Below are 20,558 nucleotides of genomic sequence, written 5' to 3' on the forward strand. Positions count from 1 at the left end.
CGCTCGTCTTCCGGCCCAACAACAATCCACTCAGTGGGCTCCAGCACCAGGCCGTTTAAGTGGTGCACGGTGGAGCTGGACGGTGTCAGCCTATCACTACTGCTTGACACAGCCCCCTGATGTCGATTAAGGCTGGTGCAGAAGATCTATATGGCTTCGGACATGCCAAGATTGGCATGGTGGGCACCGCCAACTTTGCTGTGTGTTACGGCTCCAAGGTCCTCCCAGCATTTACCTTCCAGGTATCACGTCAGGGCGCCAACCATCTTGGTTTTGTGCCTTCGGTTTCTCTATCATGGATAACCTGGGTGCCACCATACTGACGGTGGCCACGCCCTGGCTGCACCGCTGGCCATCCCTGTTCACCGGGCTGGGTTGCCTCGCCGCTTTCAATCACCAGCCACTCGTTGAGCCAGCTGTGACCCCAGTCATCCAACCCCTGCGGCGGCTGCCTCTCGCCCCACATGATGATGTCACAGCTGAGCTGCACAAGTTCCTGGATGCAGGCATCATTGAATGGGTGGATGCGTCCCCATGGATCTCCAACCTAGTTGTGGCGAAGAAGAAAACTGGCAGCCTACGGCCCTGCATCAACCTCAGGCAGGTAAACAAGGCTGTGATCCCTGATAAGTACCTGCTACCCACAATGGAGGACCTTTCAGCCAAGTTTCATGGCTCGACACTATTCTCAAAGCTTGACCTCCTGCAGGGCTATTTGCAGGTCCCCTCCACCCGGAGAGCCGCAACCTCACTGCCTTTGTGACCTACATAGGGGTCTTCAGATACACCCGCATGCCATTTGGTCTCAGCTCTGCTCCCAGCTGTTTCCAGAAGATTATGACCACCATCTTTGCTGGCATCCCGGGTGTGGTCGTGTACTTACTATTGCAACAACACATCATCAGTAGGGAAAAACTAACCTGTCTCACGATGGTCTAATCCCAGCTCACGTTCCCTATTCATGGGTGAATAATCCAACGCTTGGTGAATTCTGCTTCACAATGATAGGAAGAGCCGACATCCAAGGATTAAAAAGCGACGTCGCTATGAACGCTTGGCCGCCTCAAGCCAGTTGTCCCTGTAGTAACTTTTCTGACACCTCCTGCTTGGTACATGGAGCAACATCCGACCTGCACGATGACCGCCTTGCCAAAGTACTCGATGTGCTCGCTCACCACAACCTCACACTGAACGGGGAAAAGTGCGTCTTTGCCACGTCAGTCATCGAGTTTGTGGGTTTCTGCCTGACCGCTGATGGTCTGAGCCCACTCCACTCCAATATTGAAACTGTCCTGGGCCTGCCGGAGCCCTCCTGCCCCGCTCAGCTATCGTCATTCCTTGGGATGACAGCGTTCTACCTGTGCTTCCTGCCCCACAATTCAGAAACCACTGCCCCACTGCGCGCCCTTCTCAAACAGGATGTACCCTGGTCCTGACCGCCTGAGTGTTCTGCCGCAGTCCGACGACTGAAGACACAGCTCACCTCCCCTACTGTGCTCACCCATTTCGACCTGCAGAGCCCCACTCTGGTAACCTGCGACGCCTCCAACACTGCCATTGGTGCCGTGTTGTCCCAGCTCCAGGGTGGGACTGAACGCCCTGTGGCGTTTGCTTCAAGGTCGCTCACCCCAACTGAACAGAAGTACTCTGTGGGGGAGAGTGAGGCCTTGTTCTACGTCTGGGCGTGCGAGCGGTGGCATATGTATCTTTATGGTCAACACTTCACGCTCCGGACAGATCACCAGGCCCTTACAACTCTCCTGGCCACATCTGGATCAGGGCATACACCGCTCCACCTGTAGGTAGTCAGAGAGATTACAGGCCTACAATTTCACCACAGTGTTCACACTGTCATGTCCTCCGCCTCAGCCATCACGTAGGAGCAGCATTGCTCTGTTTCTCCTCCTTCCCCCTCCCTTTCTGTTCCTCAGGTGGGCGTGTGTCTTGGTGCGTGTGGGCAGGAGCGGCTGGGCCAGTGCAATCAGCTGATGAGCCTCACCTGTGGCAGAGTGGCCTGATCCCCTACACCTGGTCTTCCCCTATTTAACCGGGCAGGTGGTGCCACTCGATGCCGGACTGTCTTTTCGCCACATCTCAGCCAGCCTCTCCAGACTGCTTTCAAGACTCACCTTGACCGCCCACCGCTCCGCTCGATGCCTTGTGGGAACCTTCCTCCCCTCTGCTGCTCCACTGCATACTCTGAAGCTCTTCAGTTGGATTACTCCTGTTGGAGTGGAAAGAGAGACAGATAGGATATTATATGTCAAACGAAAGATTTATGGCCCCCAATAAACCCCTCCCCTTGCCATTTGTCCACCATCTGTCCAGCGTATGTCCAGTGCGCATTTGTCCCCCCCCCCCCCCCCCCCAACTTCCTTCCGTCTGAGGTCTTTTGAAGTTTTTACGACGGGCTAGGTGTTGACACATCTGAAGGGGTGAGAAGGAGTCAGACAGTCGGTTAGAGGGGGGTGAATTTATATTGTACCCGGAGATGGCGGAGAAACGTGTCATGAAGACGCAGCCGGAATCTCTCATCAGCGAAACTCCTGTCACGATTTTTAATGAATTTTCAATGTTGGGCACTACGCCGAAAAAGAGCGTTATATACCTTTACCGGACTCAGATGCCCCCGGAAGAATTGTTACATGAGGAATGGTCTCTATCCTCATACGGCGTTGGAGGTAGCTGGGGATTTTTCTTCAAATATGACATTGGCGAACTCTGTCTTTATCAGTTGGACGGCAATGAGAAATTTGGGCCTTTTTCGTCTCAGACAGCTGTCTCATCGAATGATTGGGGTGTTCTGACGATGCTGCTTGACAGGTATCACAGCTGGTGTACGGGGGATAAAGATTCAGGAGACTGTGCCCGCTTAACACAGTCTCCTGATTCACAAATTGATCAGCGAAAGATGAGATTCTGTGCTGTATGGCAGACTAAAACAGTGGCGTGCGGTCGGTGGTTTTTCCGTGCGAGCATGCAATCGTCAAACGACGAACGGCCGACAGATAGTTTTGTTTTGGAAACCTTTAACAGTGAGTGCGGAGTATACAGAAAGATTCTTGACTTACCATTTGATGCAATGATAGAGAAGATGAAAGAAAATGGTGGAAAAATAACCACTCTGTTTCACAACTCGCGTGATTGGAGAGACGTGGTTAGCGTGAGAAGAACACTTACGTTTTAAACCACGCCTTCTGCCTCGTACATGTCGTCGAGGACTATTTATTGAGAGGTGGGAGAAGTTGTGGCGTCAGTACATCTGTTATTTTTTTCTTCCTCGACATATAAAAAGGAGCTCTCTCTCGACTTCAGCCATGCAGAAGTACAGCAACAGGAGATTTTCTGCCGGGTTCAAGCGTCCTCATCCGGGGTACCCTGATCTGCTGAGTGAGGACTCTCTGTCTTTATTTTCTGAAACCCTCAGTCAGGAAGAAGAACAAGAAGACTTTCAAGCATTTTCTCCATCATTGTTATCATGCTCTCAGAACCCGAATATTTCTGCATACGGACCATCCTCTGTCCTGAACGAGGATGAGCTGACGTGCGACTGTCCTCATGCCCTCAGCCACGAGGAAGCTGTTTCATCATCATCATCATCATCATCTTCGTTGTCTCCCTGTTCTCACCCGACAACCGGCTTCAACAACGAGGAACTGGCCTGCAATTGTGATTTTGAAACTCTTCATCAGCGCAGTCTGGTGCAGGCAGGCAAGGCCGCTCCTGTGCAAGCGGAGGAGGGGGAGGAGGAGGAGGAGGAGGCTGCCCCGGTCTTGGTCAAACCCGGGGGAGGTGCAGGGCCTACTTCTCCAAGTGCTGGAGAATCTGGAGAGGATGATGTCGACGGCTGGATCTCAGCTGGTCTGATCGGTACAGTGAAACTGGGTTTGCTTCATCTGCTGAACCTGGTGATAGGCAGATACCAGAAGGAGACCTGTTACGGGTGCAGAACCAGTCACCCCAGTCAGAAGCATCACCCGTGTCTTGATGTTGAGACAGATGGCTATTTTTCGGAGCATTACGACCGCTTGATGGCCAGACTTTTCACACCCAAGCTGATCCCATCCATACAAAAGCTGTTGATCCTCAGGAAAATCCGTTCCGACGAGGAGAGAATCAGAGCGATCGTGGAAACCCTGATCTTTGAGCTCAAATCTGTTCGGAGAGTGGCAGAGCTGATCTGCGACTTTTACGACTCTGATGTCGGGCAGTCCGTGACCACTGATCAACTCTCTGCTGTGAGTGACTGCTGGAAGAGTGAGTGAAAAACAAGAAGAAGAAAAAAAAAAAAGAAGGAGGAGGAGGAAAGATGGGGAATTTGTTAAGTCAAACTATCGAGCTAGATGATGTTATTTCTCAGTTGAAGAGACTTCTAACCAATGTTATCTGTAAGAGAGTCCTGGGTTGTGCATACAGTATGATTACCGATGCTGAAATTCAACGCATGGAAAAAATTCATGCTCAAGTCCGGTCGTGTCGGGGAGATGCAGCATGGTGGGTTATGGTGCAAAACACGATAGCGAGTGCTTCCGAATCCAGTCTGTCCTCTGTATTTGCGAAAATTGTACACGAATTGTCTAAAGATTCTCTTTCTACAACTAAGTACCACATAATATCTTTGTACACGCTGTTTGTCGATGCCGTCTCACTCTCCATTCAATGCGGGCTCGGTCTCAGTCCTTCGGATGAAGTGGACAGACTTCATTCTGCTTTGCAGACGAATTTGGATTGTTCTATTCTGCGTAATGTGTTGGTGATGATAAAGCCGTATTATTATTACTAGTCAGTAGCGATTGATTTCACTCTTGTAGAAGTATTTCTGATTAAACTATGCCTCGAATAATAAAAATACTGTTGAAGTCTTCCCCCCACCGTCTGACTGACTGTTTGATCATTTACGACCGTACTGTAAGGGTGTGAGTGTTTGAAGCTAGCTACAGCGGCAGATTCTGGGTAGAAAACAAGACCTCACCATACAGAGATGCATAGGGTGTGCCTGATTTAAGGAAGTAGAAGGAAGTCACATCCGAGCGAGATGTCTGGGTGCGAGGATGGGAGCGGGGTGGGTTCTGATCTGAGGAAGTCAGGCATCCTCCGTAGGTGAAGAAAAAGAAGGGATCATAAAACGGGGGTAATCTAGTTCGACAGGTCTACTTCAAAGCTTTTATCAGATAGCATACGAGCAAGGGACGTCTGGGAGTCGATTGTGGGAACAGCATAGGAAGTTGTCTTATGAACAGGGTCACTCTGATAGAAAATTTAAAAAAAAAAGAGTTTGTTTAGTTCAGATACAATATTTATATGCTATTCTTAGAAGAAAATTGATTGTGAGCAGGTCATAACTTTTCTCAGAAACAAACTATGATACCTGTGTCCGAAGGATAAAAAAAAAAAAAAAAGATCTTTAAGTTTTCATCCTCTACTTTTTCCACTATTTCAACAGTCACATTCAGGAAGACATTACAAAGTACCACAACCCCATAAAAATCTTTTATTCCTCCTGAACAAAAGAAAAATAAGACAGTGAGTTCTACATATTTATTTTATCCGCTACTGTTCTCTCAACATCTCTTTACCCGTGAGCATGCGTCTTAGCATGTTTGTGTAATTATATTTTATAGGTGGATCCTATCAAAGAAGAATTTCTATCACCACCATGGACAGACAATAAGTCTATCTTTCTTCTATCTTGTATTGTTTGATCCGTAATCAGTTTCTCACAAAGAGTAAATCCGGTCTAATTTTAATTCGTACAAGAATCTTTGGGCTTCTCTTCACACCCTCACACTTCCCCCTCAGAAAGAATATTCACTTCCTCAAAGACCCAACCTCTCTCCAACACCTCATGCCGATCCTGTGATCTTATTGGAAGGATCAACAGTCATAAAAACCACCAAAAAAACAAATGCAAAATAGCTAGCTAGCACGGATATAAGTGACAGTCAGTCACTTCAGCTTGCAACAGGCAGAGCGAGGAAGGAGAGAGAAGAAGAAGAAGATCACTGCTTGAGAAAAAAACCAAACACCCCGTCAATAACACCACAAGATGGCCGGTAGGACGAATGGACTGGAAAATTATTTTCTCTTTGAAAAAGTGTGAGAGCGAGAAAACAAAGTGCATTTTAATATATTTTTCTAGACAAGACTAATTTCTTCGGTGAATCATCATCATCCACAGGGCCGACGACCCATTCTCGATGTAAGTACCATGGTTTTTAAATCTCATGTTATTTGATCAGACAAAAATGGACTTCTTTTTTTTAAACAAGTTTTTACCCCTGTTTAACTAAGTTTTTTTTTTTTTTTTTTTTTTTTTTAAGTTGAAGAAGAAGAAGAAGAAGACTTTAACCTGACCCGGGATGATTTTGGTAAATTGTTAAATCAATCCTGTATTTAATTGAGAATAATCGTCTATGGGATCTAATGAGGTTTGTTTTGTTTTTACGATTGACAGATGAGCTGGACAGGCTCGATAATCAGACTCGAAATCTGACCTCGACAGCCAGTGAAGTCCCAGGACCTTCAAACACAGGCCGTCAGAATCTGACAAGAAATAGGTCAATTATCACGGATTCTCTACAAGAGTTATCCTCTCTCCGTACCAGGGGTAATTTTTTTTTTGTTTTTAAATCTTCAGAGATCTCAAGACATTATGGAGGTCTCACTATCTCTGTTTTATTTAAATTTCCAGTTTTTCCTCCAAATCCAGAAGACACTCCAGGGACTTCTGGTTCTGCAGTAAGAGCTCGCTTTTCCCGGGGTAGGTTTACCTGATCTGATTCATACCTGGTTGTACATATGAGTATATATATATATATATTTTTAGGGACCGAGCCCCGGAGGGCAAGGTCTCTATTGTTATTCGTTCGTTTCTTCACTATTATTAGGGACCGAGCCCCGGAGGGCATGGTGGCCGCAGGCCACCATGCCCGTAGGGCAAGGTCTCTATTGTTTTTCGTTCGTTTGTCGTTCTCGTTCTTCTATATTATTAGGGACCGAGCCCCGGAGGGCAAGGTGGCCGCAGGCCACCTTGCCCGTAGGGCAAGGTCTCTATTGTTTTTCGTTCGTTTGTCGTTCTCGTTCTCCTCTATTATTATACTAACGCCCAAATAAACGCCAATTTGACCCCCTAAACATGCACGAAAACTCACCAAATTTGGCACACACATCCGGAACGGCGAAAAATTCGATAAAATGAAAAAAAAAACAGCATCTGCTCTCTAGCGCCACCTAGATCCCGAAAAACGTCTAAAACAGACGCTACGGCCCGCAGGAATGTCGTAGAGAGATCAAACCAACGTTGACGCGTTCGTCTCATCAAGATCTACATTTCACGCGCTCACACGCCTGACCTAAATCTAACAGGAAGTCCGCTACTTCCCTTTCAAAGTAAAATTTTGATCAAAATCACTCCTCACGAAAAAATTATCTCCTCCGAGACCGTTTGTCGCACAGACATAAGAGTCACACGACGTGAAAGCGGACAAATTTCTCTACAAAAGTTGTGAACAACTTTGTCAAAAGTCTGACGGTGTGGATTTTATTAGCGTACAAAGTTGGAAGTCTGAAATCCTGCCTTGCTCCGGCCCTCATCCGTTATAATGGGGAAAAAAGGAAAAAAGTCGCCTTTTTTCAGCACCTCAAACAAGTGGCGACTGCGGCTAAACCGTAACTCCTATCAACAAACCGAGCACATGGAAAGTTCCAGCAGGTTCTCCCGAACAAGATGATGTAACATAAGTGGGGAAAATATTATGAAATATGTACGTTTACACAGGTAAGAAAAGGTGTGCGCTCTGCATTTTTTTTGTTCTCAGTTATAATGGAGCCGGATGGGGAAAAATCTCGCGCTTCTCACAAACTGAGGCCTCTACGGTCCAAACTAAACGTCTGACTGCTCTGAAAGACTCACCAACTGAAAGACAACAAATTTTCCTATCAAACGTGATATTTTTTGTTCAGTTTTGCCAAACAGCAAAGGAACAAGGACCAGTTGTTTCCCCAAAAAAGACTTTTATTTTCTCCTCTCTCCACTCTAACTGAAATGGCCATATATGGGCATACAGTGCAGTTACACAGCTGACAGCAGCTGTCAATCAAACTCTGCCACTGATTGCCTTCATTCAGTGACTGTCAAAAGCAGCTGGGAGAAGCTAACAACTCCATGTTAGTGGATGACTGATGCCACCAGCTCCATGTTAATGGATGGAACATGCTAACAACTCAATGTTAGTGGATGGGAGACGCTAACTACTCCATGTTAGTGGATGGGAGATGCTAACAACTCCATGTTAGTGGATGGGACATGCTAACTACTCCATGTTAGTGGATGGGACATGCTACTTAGTGGAAGACAGATGCTAAGAGCTCCATGTTAGTGGGTGGGAAATGCTAAGAACTCCATGTTAGTGGATGAGACATGCTAACTACTCCATGTTAGTGGATGGGAGATGCTAACAGCTCCATGTTAGTGGATGGGAGATGCTAACTCCTCCTTGTTAGTGGATGGGTGATGCTAACTACTCCATGTTAGTGGATGGGACATGCTAACTACTCCATGTTAATGGATGGGAGATGCTAACTACTCCATGTTAGTGGATGACCGTTGCTAACTACTCCATGTCAGTGGATGGGAGATGCTAACAACTCCATGTTAGTGGATGATAGATGCTCACAACTCCATGTTAGTGGATGACAGAAGCTAACAACTGCATGTTAGTGGATGGGACATGCTAACAACTCTGTGTTAATGGAAGTCAGATTCTAACAACTTCATGTTAGTGGGTGTACGTCTCAGTCGCTGGCCGGCGGGGAGGCTCGGTCCCGACCAATGCCGCTTGCGGCTTTAATTAGGGACCGAGCCCCGGAGGGCATGGTGGCCGCAGGCCACCATGCCCGTAGGGCAAGGTCTCTATTGTTCTTCGTTCGTTTGTCGTTCTCGTTCTCCTCCTCCTCTATTATTATACTTACGCCCAAATAAACGCGAATTTTACCCCCTAAACATGCACGAAAACTCACCAAATTTGGCACACACATCGTGACCGGCGAAAAATTTCATGAAATGGAAAAATTAACCTCATCTGCTCTCTAGCGCCACCTAGAAACAGTCAAATTGTCGCCACGGCCCGGAGGAATGTCGCAGAGAGATCAAACCAACGTTGACGCATTCGTCTCACCGAGATCTAGAATTCACGCGCTGACACCCCTGACCTAAATCCAACAGGAAGTCTGCTATTTCCCTTTCAAAGTAAAATTTTGATCAAAATCACTCCTCACGAAAAAATTATCTCCTCCGATACCGTTTGTCGTACAGACATAAGAGTCACGCGACGTGAAAGAGGACAAATTTCTCTACAAAAGTTGTGAACAACTTTGTCAAAAGTCTAACGGTGTGGATTTTATTAGCGTACAAAGTTGGAAGTCTGAAATCCTGCCTTGCTCCGGCCCTCATCCGTTATAATGGGGAAAAAAGGAAAAAAGTCGCCTTTTTTCAGCACCTCGAACAAGTGGCGAGTGCGGCTAAATGGTGACTCCTATCAACAAACCGAGCACACGTAAAGTTCCAGCAGGTTCTCCCGAACAAGATGATGTAACATAAGTGGGGAAAATATCATGTTATATGTATGTTTTCACAGATAAGAAAAGGTGTGCGCTCTGCATTTTTTTTGTTCTCAGTTATAATGGAGCCGGATGGGGAAAAATCTCGCGCTTCTCACAAACTGAGGCCTCTGCGGTCCAAACTAAACGTCTGACTTCTCTGAAAGCCTCACCAACTGAAAGAAAACAAATTTTCCTATCAAACGTGATATTTTTTGTTCAGTTTTGCCAAACACCAAAGGAACAAGGAGCAGTTGTTTCCCAAACAGAAGCTTTGATTTTCTCCTGTCTCCACTCTAACTGAAATTACCATATATGGGCATCCAGTGCAGTTACACAGCTGACAGCAGCTGTCAATCAAACTCTGCCACTGATTGCCTTCATTCAGTGACTCTCAAAAGCAGATGGCAAAAGCCAACTACTCCTTGTTAGTGGATGGGAGATGCTAACTACTCAATGTTAGTGGATGGGAGATGCTAACTACTCCATGTTAGTGGATGGGACATGCTAACTACTCCATGTTAGTGGATGGAACATGCTAACAACTCCATGTTAGTGGATGGAACATGCTAACAACTCCATGTTAGTGGATGGAACATGCTAACAACTCCATGTTAGTGGATGGAACATGCTAACAACTCCATGTTAGTGGATGACTGATGCCACCAGCTCCATGTTAGTGAATGGGAGATGCTAACTACTCCATGTTAGTGGATGGGAGACGCTAGCTACTCCATGTTAGTGGATGGGAGATGCTAAATATTCCATGTTAGTGGATGGGAGATGCTAACTACTCCATGTTAGTGGATGGGAGATGCTAACTACTCCATGTTAGTGGATGGCAGATGCTAACTACTCCATGTTAGTGGATGGGGAATGCTAACTACTCCATGTTAGTGGATGGGGGATGCTAACTACTCCATGTTAGTGGATGGGAGATGCTAACTACTCCATGTTAGTGGATGGGACATGCTAACTACTCCATGTTAGTGGAAGGGAGATGATAACTACTCCATGTTAGTGGATGGAAGATGCTAACTACTCCATGTTAGTGGATGACAGATGCTAACAGCTACATGTTAATGGATGGCAGACGCTAACTACTCCATGTTAGTGGATGGGAGATGCTAACAATTCCATGTTAGTGGATGGAACATGCTAACAACTCTGTGTTAATGGAAGACAGATTCTAACAGCTTCATGTTAGTGGGTGGACGTCTCAGTCGCTGGCCGGCGGGGAGGCTCGGTCCCGACCAATGCCGCTTGCGGCTTTAATTATTATACTAACGCCCAAATAAACGCGAATTTGACCCCCTAAACATGCACGAAAACTCACCAAATTTGGCACGCACATCGTGACCGGCGAAAAATTTTATAAAATACAAAAACGAAAACCATCAGCTCTCTAGCGCCACCTAGATCCCAAAAAACGTCTAAAACAGTCGCTACGGCCCGCAGGAATGTCGTAGAGAGATCAAACCAACACTCATGCGTTCGTCTCATCAAGATCTACATTTCACGCGCTGACACCCCTGACCTAAATCCAACAGGAAGTCCGCTATTTCCCTTTCAAAGTAAAATTTTGCTCAAAATCACTCCTCACGAAAAAATTATCTCCTCCGAGACAGTTTGTGGTACAAACATAAGAGTCACGCGACGTGAAAGAGGACAAATTTCTCTACAAAAGTTGTGAACAACTTTGTCAAAAGTCAAGCGGTGTGGATTTTATTAGCGTTCAAAGTTGGAAGTCTGAAATCCTGCCTTGGTCCGGCCCTCATCCGTTATAATGGGGAAAAAAGGAAAAAAGTCGCCTTTTTTCAGCACCTCGAACAAGTGGCGACTGCGGCTAAACCGTGACTCCTATCAACAAACCGAGCACATGGAACGTTCCAGCAGGTTCTCCCGAACAAGATGATGTAACATAAGTGGGGAAAATATCATGTTATATGTATGTTTTCACAGGTAAGAAAAGGTGTGCGCTCTGCATTTTTGTTGTTCTCAGTTATAATGGAGCCGGATGGGGAAAAATCTCGCGCTTCTCACAAACTGAGGCCTCTGCGGTCCAAACTAAACGTCTGACTGCTCTGAAAGCCTCACCAACTGAAAGACAACAAATTTTCCTATCAAACGTGATATCTTTTGTTCAGTTATGCCAAACAGCAAAGGAACAAGGACCAGTTGTTTCCCCAAAAAAGACTTTTATTTTCTCCTCTCTCCACTCTAACTGAAATGACCATATATGGGCATACAGTGCAGTTACACAGCTGACAGCAGCTGTCAATCAAACTCTGCCACTGATTGCCTTCATTCAGTGACTGTCAAAAGCAGCTGGGAGAAGCTAACAACTCCATGTTAGTGGATGACTGATGCCACCAGCTCCATGTTAATGGATGGAACATGCTAACAACTCAATGTTAGTGGATGGGAGACGCTAACTACTCCATGTTAGTGGATGGGACATGCTAACTACTCCATGTTAGTGGATGGAAGATGCTAACTACTCCATGTTAGTGGATGGGAGATGCTAACTACTCCATGTTAGTGGATGGGAGATGCTAACAGCTCCATGTTAGTGGATGGGAGATGCTAACGACTCCATGTTAGTGGATGGGAGATGCTAACAACTCCATGTAAGTGGATGGCAGACGCTAACTACTCAATGTTAGTGGATGGGACATGCTAACAACTCCATCTTAGTGGATGACAGATGCTAACTACTCCATGTTAGTGGATGGGAGATGCTGATTACTCAATGTTCGTGGATGGGAGAATCTAACAGCTCCATGTTAGTGGATGGGAGATGCTAACAGCTCCATGTTAGTGGATGGGAGAAGCTAACAACTCCATGTTAGTGGATGACTGATGCCACGAGCTCCATGTTAATGGATGGAACATGCTAACAACTCAATGTTAGTGGATGGGAGACGCTAACTACTCCATGTTAGAGGCAGGGAGATGCTAACTACTCCATGTTAGTGGATGGGAGATGCTAACTACTCCATGTTAGTGGATGGGAGATGCTAACAGCTCCATGTTAGTGGATGGGAGATGCTAACGACTCCATGTTAGTGGATGGGAGATGCTAACAACTCCATGTAAGTGGATGGCAGACGCTAACTACTCAATGTTAGTGGATGGGACATGCTAACAACTCCATCTTAGTGGATGACAGATGCTAACTACTCCATCTTAGTGGATGGGAGATGCTGATTACTCAATGTTCGTGGATGGGAGATGCTAACAGCTCCATGTTAGTGGATGACAGATGCTTACAGCTCCATGTTAGTGAATGGGACATGCTAACAACTCCACGGTAGTGGATAAGTGATTCTAACAGCTACATGTTAGTGGATGGGACATGCTAACAACTCCATGTTAGTGTATGGGACATGCTAACAACTCTAAGTTAGTGGATGACAGATGCTAACAGATGTAAGTTAGTGGATGGGAGAAGCTAACAGCTGCATGTTAGTGGATGGGACAAGCTAACAACTCTGTGTTAATGGAAGACAGATGCTAACAGCTTCATGCTTGTGGGTGGACGTCTCAGTTGCTGGCCGGCGGGGAGGCTCGGTCCCGACCAATGCCGCTTGCGGCTTTAATTAGGGACCGAGCCCCGGAGGGCAAGGTGGCCGCAGGCCACCTTGCCCGTAGGGCAAGGTCTCTATTGTTATTCGTGTGTTTCTCGTTCTCGTTCTTCTTCTTCATTATTATACTGACCTACCAAGTAAACGCAAATTTGACCCCCTAAACATGCACGAAAACTCACCAAATTTGGCACGCACATCATGACCGGCGAAAAATTTTATAAAATGGAAAAATTGACCCCATCTGCTCTCTAGCGCCACCTAGAAACAGTAAAATAGGCGCCACGGCCCGCAGGAATGTCGCAGAGAGATCAAACCTACGTTGACGCGTTCGTCTCATCGAGATCTACATTTCACGTGCTGACACCCCTGACCTAAATCCACCAGGAAGTCCGCTATTTCCCTTTCAAAGTAAAATTTTGATCAAAATCACTCCTCACGAAAAAATTATCTCCTCCGAGACCGTTTGTCGTACAGACATAAGAGTCACGCGACGTGAAAGAGGACAAATTTCTCTACAAAAGTTGTGAACAACTTTGTCAAAAGTCTAACGGTGTGGATTTTATTAACGTTCAAAGTTGGAAGTCTGAAATCCTGCCTTTCTCCGGCCCTCATCCGTTATAATGGGGAAAAAAGAAAAAAAGTCGCCTTTTATCAGCACCTCGAACAAGTGGCGACTGCGACTAAACCGTGACTCCTATCAACAAACCGAGCACACGTAAAGTCTCACCAGATTCTCCCGAACAAGATGATGTAACATAAGTGGGGAAAATGTTATGATTTATGTACGTTTTCACAGGTATAAGTTGGTGTGCGCTCTGCATTTTTTTCCCTGTCAGTTATAATGGAGACGGATGGGGAAAAATCACGCGCTTCTCAAAAACTGAGGCCTCTGAGGTCCAAACGAAAAGTCTGACTGCTCTGAAAGCCTCACCAACTGAAAGACAACAAATTTTCCTATCAAACGTGATATTTTTTGTTGAGTTATGCCAAACAGCAAAGGAACAAGGAGCAGTTGTTTCCCCAAAAAAGACTTTTATTTTCTCCTCCCTCCACTCTAACTCACATTACCATATATGGGCATGCATTGCAGTACACAGCTGACAGCAGCTGTCAATCAAACTCTGACACTCAATGACTTCATTCAGTGATTCTGGAAAGCACATGGCAAAAGCTAACTACTCCTTGTTAGTGGATGGGAGGTGCTAACTACTCCATGTTAGTGGATGGGACATGCTAACTACTCCATGTTAGAGGATGGGAGATGCTAACTACTCCATGTTAATGGATGGAAGATGCTAACTACTCCATGTTAGTGGATGGGAGATGCTAACTACTCCATGTTAGTGGATGGGAGATGCTAACAGTTCCATGTTAGTGGATGGGAGATGCTAACTACTCCATGTTAGTGGATGGGAGATGCTAACAGCTCCATGTTAGTGGATGGGAGATGCTAACTACTCCATGTTAGTGGATGGGAGATGCTAACTACTCCATGTTAGTGGATGGGAGATGCTAACTACTCCATGTTAGTGGATGGGACATGCTAACTACTCCATGTTAGTGGATGGGAGATGCTAACTACTCCATGTTAGTGGATGGGAGATGCTAACTACTCCATGTTAGTGGATGGGAGATGCTAACTACTCCATGTTAGTGGATGGGAGATGCTAACAACTCCATGTTAGTGGATGGGAGATGCTAACTACTCAATGTTAGTGGATGGGAGATGCTAACTACTCCATGTTAGTGGATGACAGATGCTCACAACTCCATGTTAGTGGATGACAGAAGCTCACAACTGCATGTTAGTGGATGGGACATGCTAACAACTCTGTGTTAATGGACGACAGATTCTAAAAGCTTCATGTTAGTGGGTGGACGTCTCAGTCGCTGGCCGGCGGGGAGGCTCGGTCCCGACCAATGCCGCTTGCGGCTTTAATTATTATACTGACCTACCAAGTAAACGCAAATTTGACCCCCTAAACATGCACGAAAACTCACCAAATTTGGCACGCACATCATGACCGGCGAAAAATTTGATAAAATGGAAAAATTGACCCCATCTGCTCTCTAGCGCCACCTAGAAACAGTAAAATAGGCGCCACGGCCCGCAGGAATGTCGCAGAGAGATCAAACCAGCGTTGACACGTTCGTCTCATCGAGATCTACATTTCACGCGCTGACACCCCTGACCTAAATCCAACAGGAAGTCCGCTATTTCCCTTTCAAAGTAAAATTTTGCTCAAAATCACTCCTCACGAAAAAATTATCTCCTCCGAGACCGTTTGTCGTACAGACATAAGAGTCACACGACGTGAAAGAGGACACATTTCTCTACAAAAGTTGTGAACAACTTTGTCAAAAGTCTAACGGTGTGGATTTTATTAGCGTTCAAAGTTGGAAGTCTGAAATCCTGCCTTGCTCCGGCCCTCATCCATTATAATGGGGAAAAAAGGAAAAAAGTCACCTTTTTTCAGCACCTCGAACAAGTGGCGACTGCGACTAACCCGTGACTCCTATCAACAAACCGAGCACACGTAAAGTCTCAAAAGATTCTTCCGAACAAGATGATGCAACATAAGTGGGGAAAATTTCATGATTTATGTACGTTTTCACAGGTATAAGTTGGTGTGCGCTCTGCATTTTTTTTGCTCTCAGTTATAATGGAGCCGGATGGGGAAAAATCTCGCGCTTCTCCCAAGCTGAGGCCTTTGGGGTCCAAACTAAAAGTCTGACTGCTCTGAAAGCCTCACCAACTGAAAGACAACAAATTTTCCTATCAAACGAGATATTTTTTGTTCAGTTATGCCAAACACCAAAGGAACAAGGACCAGTTGTTTCCCCAAAAAAGACTTTTATTTTCTCCTCTCTCCACTCTAACTGAAATGACCATATATGGCCATGCGGTGCAGTTACACAGCTGACAGCAGCTGTCAATCAAACTGTGACACACAGTGCCTTCATTCAGTGACTCTCAAAAGCAGATGGCTACAGCTAACTACTCCTTGTTAATGGATGGGAGATGCTAACTACTCCATGTTAGTGGATGGCAGATGCTAACTACTCCATGTTAGTGGATGGAAGATGCTAACAACTCCATGTTAGTGGATGGGACATGCTAACGACTCCATGTTAGTGGATGGGATATGCTAACTACTCCATGTTAGTGGAAGGGAAATGCTAACAGCTCCATGTTAGTGGATGGGAGATGCTAAATACTCCATGTTAGTGGATGGGAGATGCTAACTACTCCATGTTAGTGGATGGGACATGCTAACGACTCCATGTTAGTGGATGGAAGATGCTAGCTACTCCATGTTAGTGGATGGGAGATGCTAACAGCTCCATGTTAGTGGATGGGAGATGCTAGCTACTCCATGTTAGTGGATGGGAGATGCAAACTACTCTATGTTAGTGGATGGGAGATGCTAACTACTCCATGTTAGTGGATGGGAGATGCTAACTACTCCATGTTAGTGGATGGGAGATGCTAACTACTCCATGTTAGTGGATGGGAGATGCTAGCTACTCCATGTTAGTGGATGGGGGATGCTAACTACTCCATGTTAGTGGATGGGAGATGCTAACTACTCCATGTTAGTGGATGGGAGATGCTAGCAACTCCATGTCAGTGGATGGGGGATGCTAACTACTCCATGTTAGTGGATGGGAGATGCTAGCTACTCCATGTTAGTGGATGGGACATGCTAACTACTCCATGTTAGTGGATGGGAGATGCTAACTACTCCATGTTAGTGGATGGGAGATGCTAACTACTCCATGTTAGTGGATGGGAGATGCTAACTACTCCATGTCACTGGATGGGAGATGCTAACTACTCCATGTTAGTGGATGGGAGATGCTAACACCTACATGTTAGTGGATGGGACATGCTAATAACTACCATGATAGGGGTTGGACGTCTCAGTCGCGGGCTGGCGGGGAGGCTCGGTCCCGACCAATGCCGCTTGCGGCTTTAATTTAAAGTAATTATTTGATGTCTCCTAGCTCTGAGCCGTTTCGACGACATTGATCACACTCAAGTCTCGGGAGACCTCAACAACCTCCGTACTTCCGGTAAGTCTTTTTTTTTTAAAGTTTATTAAGTTTGTTTAAAATAAAAAATAAAACTTCTGACGATCGTCTTCATATTAAAGATCTCCTGTTCGCACCTGGTCGAGTAGAAACCGCTGTCAATACAAGCGAGGTGGTTGATCTCACTGGTAAGATTTTTTTTAAATATTGATGGTGGGATAAAATAATAATGCCATGCATGTGTGTAACCTTTTCTTAAATTATTCCTGTATTTTAAGGGCCTACGCAGACCGAGCCTCCTACTACAATCCAGGAGCTCAGAGGCATGTATTTTATTCTTTCTATATTCCTTGTTTATTTATTTACTCAGTCTTAAATGATCCTTTGATTAATTTATTTATCTGTTTATTTTTTCAGCTCTCGTTCCAAGAACACCATCTCCACCAATCGCTGATCACGACCCCGAAACTGTGTCTGAGCCTGAGGCTGATCCTGGACATGACAGCGAGACTGACGATGATCTGAGGGGTAGGTTTTACGACTGAGATGTGGAGAAAAACTTTATATTTATAACATGTATGTATGTATTCAATTTTTTTTTCTTTTCATTTAAAGGCCCGGCTGAGGTACCACCACCACCACCACCACCACAGGATGGTGCGGACATCCACTATGTGAATGGTAAGTACTTTATTTTGTTCTCACTAACTGTTCTGTACATAATTGGGGAATATATATATATCCTATACGTGACTTTTCCTCTATCCTCTTTTTAGATTTTTTTGTTCGAGATACGGAGTTGGGAGAAGACCGGACTCTTCTCGGCATCGTTAGAAATGCTGCTTTCGACACGGCGCTTCGGAAGGCCAAAGCAGTTGCTGCCGACGTTCTGAACTGGAGCTTCATGCGCGGTGGGATAGCATATCTTCAGTACGGTGATCTGCAACGGCTCATGGATGAGCGCTTAGAGCAAGCCTTGTCCTGTTAAAAAAAAGAAAGAAAACATCCTGAAGCAGTAAAGCACGACATTCAAAAATAAATGATTGAAAATCCCCGAGCAGTGTGATTTCAGAAAAATTAAAACCCCATGGCGCGCATTTTAGACTTAAACTTTCTGTTAGAGTGCCTGGTTCGAGATCCTGAATCATTCATAATAAACGATGTGAATTTATCACCGAGTGCATTTCAATCTGGGTCTGGTTACCATTCCGATTCGTCAGCATCATACCCCAGTGTCAGTCATGAACCTCCTCCTCCTCCCCCTCCCCCTCCTCCACCTCCTCCTCCTCCTCCTCCCCCTCCCCCTCCTCCCCTTCCTCCTCCTCCTCCTCCACCTCCTCCCCTTCCTCCTCCTCCTCCTCCTCCTCCCCTTCCTCCTCCTCCTCCACCTCCCCCTCCTCCTCCTCCCCCTCCTCCTCCTCCTCCTCCTCCTCCCCTTCCTCCTCCTCCTCCACCTCCTCCTCCTCCTCCTCCCCCTCCTCCTCCTCCTCCTCCACCTCCTCCTCCTCCTCCCCCTCCTCCTCCTCCCCCTCCTCCTCCTCCTCCCCCTCCTCCTCCTCCACCTCCTCCTCCTCCTCCTCCCAGTCTACCCCACTCAGAACCATCTTGCTCCAATTCAGATTTGCAAAATGATGCTTCAGCATCAAGAATTTTGCGTGATCGATTTAATAATGTTGAGATAAGACAGACGTTAAACCTTCCAAATACACAGACTGTACCAGATCTAGCAGAGTTCTACGAGAATGTTATGAGAGTCATCGAACATCTTGCAGAGAGAACCAGGTCGGAATCTAACCGTAATGACCTGGTTCAATTGGAAATTGTCGGTGAGAATGTGCGAGAGCACGTTTCTTTCACTGTTGACCAGCATGGTGATAACATTCTCCCCGCATTTGAAAATTTACTCGATCAAATGGTTCAGTCAAATACAGATGTTGCTGCCGACGCAGGACTCGAACTCGTCGTACAGGTTGTACGTGACCCGCGAGGGGGAATTAAGAGAAAATTAGAATGCACACTTGAACATGAGGTGTTACAGCGTAAGAGGCGTCACCTCTACATCGTCTACAATAGGACCGACAAGCTCTGTTTCTCCATTTGTCTGGCACATTTAACAGATCCCAAATTAAATGATTCACAGGCTGAAGAAAGGGGAAGATGGTTACAGCACCAGGCAGGCTTGACAAGTCAGACTGAAGTCTCCTTCACTGACATCCCTAAATTTGAGGAGCTCTTACAACGGAAAATAGTCATATTCATGAGAAATCGTGAAAATAGAGCCCTCTCGAAATTTGAGACAGCTTTCAGTGACCGATCGCGCCCAATTTTCTTGTACTTAGCTGAAAACCACTTCTCGGGGATTAAAAACCTCAAAGGGTTCCTTGGTGTCCGCTATGTATGCAGTTTCTGTTTTCAAGGATACCATAACCCTCATACACACAGCTGTGGCGGTTACTGTCCTGTATGTAATGACCCTGACTGTAAACAGAGGGTGTGGAGCCCTGTGACCTGTGATCGTTGTAACAGAACCTGTCGTTCGTCAGAGTGTTTCGACAAGCATAACGAGCCGAGAGAGAGAAACCGTGGTGAGACGTATGCTAGTAACTGTGATATTTACAAGAAATGTCTTAAATGTAACTCTACATACATGAAAAGATTGTCCGGGGAGAACAGAGAGCATGTGTGTATAAAGAGACGTTGTAAAACCTGTGGTGAGAGCCTTGCAGATGAGTCAGAAACCGCTGGTAATCAGGATCGTCACCTCTGTTACATGCAGCCTTTAAACGTAGACGAGAAACACTCGGAGAAGTTGATTTTTTATGACTTTGAGACATTTGTTGATCAGGCGGGTGTGCATAGACCGTATCTGGTCTGTACAAAAACCTTGAGCGGTGTTGAATGGTATGCTTACGGTCTTGACTGCGTGGAGAAATTCATCGCTCATTTCAGAAAACCTCGCTACAAAGACTCGGTCTTCATTGCGCATAATTCGAAAGGATTCGATAGCTACCTGATCGTTAACACCATGGTTAAATTAGGTATTGAACCCTCTCTTATTATGATGGGTGGTAAAATTCTGAAGCTCAGTGAGTCGGACTATAACCTAAAATTCATCGACTCTCTCTCTTTCCTCAGCATGCGTCTCTCTGATATGCCGAAAGCAATGGGGTTCGAGGATCAGTCAAAAGGCTTTTTCCCTCACAAGTTCAGCTCCGCAGGGAGTCTGAAATACACGGGACCGTACCCCCCACCTACTGATTATGGTTTTGAGCGTATGTCGCGCCCCGAACAGATGAAATTTCAGGAGTGGTATGATTCGGTCTCTCGCGGTGTATT

At 45.9% G+C, this 20,558-nt stretch overlaps 2 long non-coding RNA genes across 2 annotated transcripts; both read left to right on the forward strand.

Moving 5' to 3' along the window:
- Window positions 1–5,557: 5,557 nt before the first annotated feature.
- Window positions 5,558–17,545, forward strand: LOC115409008 (uncharacterized). Its single transcript, XR_003933868.1, has 7 exons — window positions 5,558–6,199; window positions 6,321–6,368; window positions 6,455–6,607; window positions 6,692–6,760; window positions 17,196–17,264; window positions 17,345–17,410; window positions 17,501–17,545. It is a non-coding gene; the product is annotated as an uncharacterized LOC115409008 (long non-coding RNA).
- Window positions 17,546–17,670: 125 nt separating this feature from the next.
- Window positions 17,671–18,528, forward strand: LOC115409009 (uncharacterized). Its single transcript, XR_003933869.1, has 3 exons — window positions 17,671–17,750; window positions 17,838–17,903; window positions 17,999–18,528. It is a non-coding gene; the product is annotated as an uncharacterized LOC115409009 (long non-coding RNA).
- The last annotated feature ends 2,030 nt before the right edge of the window (window positions 18,529–20,558 follow it).

This window comes from Salarias fasciatus, chromosome 22, assembly GCF_902148845.1.
Source record: "Salarias fasciatus chromosome 22, fSalaFa1.1, whole genome shotgun sequence".
Taxonomy (NCBI): domain Eukaryota; kingdom Metazoa; phylum Chordata; class Actinopteri; order Blenniiformes; family Blenniidae; genus Salarias; species Salarias fasciatus.